The following is a 5,751-nucleotide window of genomic DNA, read 5'->3' on the forward strand; positions in this document are numbered from 1 at the left end:
AAGTGCGGCAAATATATCTAACATACGGTCCATCCAGTTTTCTGCTAGGTCAGGATTAGGTCCATCTACAAACTTGGGGGGTGCAAATTTTTGGAACCGTTCTAAAGCACGGTCCTCTCCCTCGTGATTGCCTGGATTATTTCCACGGTTTCCTATAGTATTCCCATGGCCCTGACCCTGCTGGTCAACCATACGTTCTAACAAGTCAGCCATCCATGGATGAAGCTACTTGATCTGGCTCTTGTTCTTGTTCCCTTTCAGGGCTTCGTCCTCGCCCTCTACCTCTACCTCGAGTACCGGAGGCCATTTAGGTGCAAAGGTCTATAGATCCAAGCATAACGTGTGCTTAGTATTCAAACTCGAAACAAAATAAATATTCAAACCAAAATACACGAAAGGCACGCAAAGGATAGGTGCAAAAGATAATACTCGAATATATACTTTATTTACAAAGTCACACCAAAAGATATACAAATTACCCGACCTCCAGTCGGTACAAAACCCAGTATACACACGAGCACTCCGGCTCCAAAAATCTAGTCAGTCAACCAGATAACAAAAGAAATTAGCCATGCCAGTTCTAACAAAAGTAATCTGCCAGCTAATCAAAAAACAAAAGCGACCCTAAACGCCTCCCCTAGGGCCCCGGTTCCCAACGGAACCTAAAGTATCTATCTCGCCTATCTGCTCTGGCCCGGTAGCTCGCGGCGGTGCCTCCGCGGCCATATCTAGTAAGACCCCGCAGTCAAACGTGATACTCCGGGCCCTCTCCCTTATGCTGCCTCTTCATAGCGAAGAGGTGCTGGTGTGTGTCTCGGAGGTCCCGCTCCAGGTCCCTAACGCGCAACGCCTGCCAGCGGCTAAACTCTCTAGCCTCCTCCAGCTGCGCCCTCAAAGTCTCGACCGTCCTGTCTAGGTGATAACGCTCGTCATCCACCGCTAAGACGACCTCGTCGGGATAGCCATATGTATACCAACACGCACAGGGTCGGCGCGACACCTGACCAAAGGGGGAATACAACATGTAGGGCTCCCCAAGCCTCCTCCGATATCGAATCGCACGCTTACGCAACACCCGGTCCTCCGGGCCCCTCGCACCAGAAGGTCTCGGTCCCGGTCCCACGCCGCTAGGTCCAACACCACTAGAACTGCCTGGGTCCATACCTACAAACATTAATTCGTTAGTTAACCAGCATTTCAGCTTAAAAAAATATATCATTCATTTTAAAAGAATCAAATATGCCTAGTGCCTATCACGTATGTCCCACAATTGCCCAAGTCCTCTAACCTGTCTCTGATACCACCTGTGACGCCCCCGCTTCTCCTAAGGCGGAACCCTAGGGTATCGGCAGGGAGCCTGCCTAACTGCGCCAGGACTCAAAATCTCAAAGCTAAAAAAAACTATATAAACCAAAAGTGTACTATTCATAATATATACAACCGCCAAAAGTATCGAGTCAAACCAATCTAATACATTATATTAACAACCAGCAGAAGGTAGGCCCTAAGGAGGGTCCTTATACAAACCACCAAAACAAAAACAAACATCCTAACGGTCCGACTATTACAATCAAACCTAACTATACTAGTGAAAGTGCCAAGAAATTCCCCGCGTCGTCCCCGGCTAAGTAAAACAAAGGAAATGGGGTAAGCTATATGCTTAGTAAGTACACGGGGTAAAAGCGTAAATTTCACATTTAGATAAACAACAATATCACAAAAGTGTCAAGTCAAGTGCAAAAGTAACAATACAAAGGAAGGATACAGGTTGGCTCCAAAGCCAAGTCGTTTGCCATGCGTGATCTCCCGCCGACACTCCGTCGACCACAAATAAGGACCGTAGAACTCCACTTGTACACCCACCGATCACCTTATCACCCTCACTGGCCAGTCAACTCACAAACTTGCCCGAGCGAACGAAATCACAAACTTGAGCTTGAGTCACAAGCTCGGGTCACAAACTTGGTTCACATTCTCGGTGAACCGGATTCACAAACTTGGTGACCTCAGACTAAGTTGGACTTGCTTCGACCAAGCCCTGACCGGCTCGAATAGTCCATCTAGGTCGGAAGATCAACCCCAACTTACAAACGTCACCCCGAGCTACAAGCTCAAGGGGTTCAAACCCAAAACTCACAAACGTCACCCCGAGCTACAAGCTCAAGGGGTTCAAACCCAAAATAATTCATTTAAACATGTCATGTATAAATATGCATGTAAAATAGGGTTTAGGTCGAGTGCGATAAAGTACACCCTCGCCTAGGTACCCTTTCATTCACCTCAAAACACATAAGAAAGTTATATACAAAACGGCCCGAATACTTACTCAAAACACAAAAGTAGTACAAAAGCAGAAATCACTTCGTGCGTGTTAGCTAGTAGGCCCCACCAGTTCCGCCTAGCTCACCACGGTCTGAAATAGAAGATTGCATCTCATTATATCACAAACGGCCACTAACATACCCAAAACAAGCAAAACGGCAAAATCGGCACATGAAAGTGCGGAAACGACAAAATGGACACACGCAAGTGCGGAAACGGCAAACGGAAATGGCCAAATTTGCCATCTCAAACCGTTTTGATCAAAATTTAGGCTAGGAATATCGGATCAAGGTGGGTGAGACACCGTTTCGAAGCTATGAGGAAGGGCTACAACTTTTATTTAGACATCTCAACCCAGATCTCAATAGGTATTGGTCAAAATGAACAAAATAGTTCCAGCTATGTCATTTCGGGTTACCAAACAGGCCCTGTTTGAAAGACCGTAACTCACGACTCAAAAATCAGAATCAAGAAATTCCAGAGACGTTAGAAAGCTAAGACATAAGGCTATAACTTTCATGTTTGGACTAAAAGCTGAATCAATACAGAGCATGGAGGAAAACGGGTCCAAACATTCTTGTCAGAACTGTCCAATGCGCAGGCAGTTCTGACAATTGATCTTGTTTTGGTCATAACTGAAGCTACGAGACTCGGATTCGGATGCACTTTATACTGTTTCGAAGCTGAGACCAAGATCTACATTTCTTATGAAGGGATCAACACCCAGTTCGCACGTTATCAGAACGGGTCAAAACGTAACACAATCCAGGGTACAAAACAGGTACTAGTGTTTTGTCTATAACTCGAGCTACACTGATCTGTTTGACCTGAAATTTTGCAGGAATATTCAGGACATAAGAGGCTACAACTTTCATGTTTTAAGAAACTTCTGAATCAATACGTAGTATCAATAAAAATGGAACCAAAGTACAGATGCTGAACTGCCCTGGTTACCCGTTTTGCCGGTTTCCAATGTCGCAAACGCATGGTTCATTTCTTTGGTACTTATGCAAGGTTTCCAACCAAATTCATACCAACTAAGCACACATATACCAACTTCTAAATGACCTGCAATTGGTCCGAAGTTTCCCTCTAAGCCACTACAAAATTGCCAAAACTAACCATGATCCTTAGACTAACTCCATTTGCATCACCTTAGCCAAACCCTAACTAGCCAAACCTTAGCCAAGCTAAACCAACCTAAGGAAGCCTAGGGTTTCTTAACCCAAAATCAGTTTTTACCACTCACTCACCAAACCAATGAAACCAATCATCAAACACAACCACTACAAGTTTAATAACACAAGATTAGAGCTAACTAGAATGCTTAGCAAGAAACCCTAATCTTCCATAACCTTAACCGAAATTTTCACAGCAATAAACCACTAAAACAAACCATCAATCAACACAATAATCATTACATGAACCATAAAAGTGCATAATCACAACAAAACTTCACTTACATGACTTCACAACTTACTCACTAAACTTTGACTTCAAAGAAAGATGTTTTACCTTCAAAAGAGCTTTGTAGATGAAGAAAGCTACCACAACAAGACTCTAAGTTGTTTCCCTTAAGCTCCAACAACAAGATGGAAGCTATAAATTGTAGAATTTTGAAGGCAATTTCCTTTCTTTTCTTTCCTCCTTGGTCGGCACTCTCTCTCTCTCTTTCTTTCTTATTTGTTTTGTTTTTCTTATGATAATCTTACAAGTCTAAGGGAATATATAAGCTAGTCAAAGACAAGAGAAGATATTTCTCTCTCCACCAATCACATAAAAGCTCCCAATTTACTCTCAAGCCCTTCCACCTTCAACTTTACCTTTGATCAACTCTTGCCCTTAAACATTTGGAAAGCTTTCAATTAACTCCATAAGTTATAACTTAATCTAATCTAAAACACTTAACCACACTTAATTACTTCACTAATCACCCTCCTATATTAATCACCTATACTTAATCATACTTAATCCCACATAAAAGCGAATTAAACAACAACCTTTTGTCATGGGTAGTATTAAGGGTTTTAAACCCAACTTAAAATTCTAACAAATCATATCACTAGAAACTTTTCTAGTTTAGGGTTTTCCTAACTTTTAAACTCATTTTAAGCACCATTCGAACTTATAATTAATACAAAACTAGGGTTTCAATCCTACCCCCAACATAGGGTTTTCGAAGCATTCCCAAAACCAAATGTTACCGCACAAATAATGAATATAACCTAATATCAACCTAAGAACGGACTGGGGCCTCACAGGCACAGCTAGACTCCTCACTACGGACACGGATAACGGGATGGTGGATGTCTGTGCCACACACAGAGAAATGACGGTTCCTTTTCTTAGTTCTTCCAAGCTATATATGCTGGCATATTTGGAAGGCTCGAAATCAAGCGTATTATGAGGGGATCCGGATGCGAATAGTGAGGATTTGTCATGACATTTTGTTGGACTTGAAAGCGATGGTAGAAGTCCAGTTCAATCAGAGGGTTGCGGTACAGACCTTTCCTCAGCTATATGAGTGAATAGCGCAAACGCCAACTCGCTATGGCTACTAGCTAATGGGATGGAAGGCGAAGGAGGCGGGGATGTTAACATTAAATACGGATGGATGCTCCAAGGGCAACCCAGGAGTGAGTGGTGGTGGAGGAATTCTACGTGATTCTTCTGGATTGCCATTATTTGCTTTTTCAGCATATTTTGGAGAAACTACTAGTTTGCGGGCAAAGGCATTGGCCCTATTAATGGGTCTCCGCCTATGCAAGCAAAAGGGATTCACCAATGTTAGTATACAAGTAGATTCACTTACCCTGGTTGGGATTATTCAACGATGGTTGCAGTGCCCGTGGGTGATACGAAAGGAGATAGAACAAATTTGGGGCTTGGCTAAGGAAGCGGCGGGGTTTGAGCATTGTTATCGAGAAGCTAACAGGGTGGCAGATAGACTAGCAAAATGTGGGCGCTTCTGCTAGTAAACCGCACTATGAGCATCTATGACCAGTTCAGTGCAATTCCTAGGTTGGCGCGCGGGGAAATTTGTATAGATAGGTTAGGCATGCCTTCGATCAGGAGGAAGAGAGTAGGATAACTTTGCAGGTTGGTGGAGTCGAGAATGTTGAAAAATTGTGTAATCATGCTGATTTCCTCTTGAGTTTATAAAACAATAATTCATTCAAAAAAAATTAGATGTTATATGAATTATTGGATTGTAATGTTTCTTTTAATGTTTTCCATAATATATTTTATCTTTTTATTAATTTGGTTCAAAAACAAATATTGTCAGTTTCATACCTAATAAATTTAAGCTAATTAAATTATAGATTCTAATTCTTTTTTGGATGAAAAGATAAAAGGGCAAAATTGTACAATTTAGTTTATTAAGTGTTACGCCCCATTTTTTTGAAAAAAAATAAATTTATGTTGAAA

The sequence above is a fragment of the Coffea eugenioides genome, chromosome 10, assembly GCF_003713205.1.
Source record: "Coffea eugenioides isolate CCC68of chromosome 10, Ceug_1.0, whole genome shotgun sequence".
Taxonomy (NCBI): domain Eukaryota; kingdom Viridiplantae; phylum Streptophyta; class Magnoliopsida; order Gentianales; family Rubiaceae; genus Coffea; species Coffea eugenioides.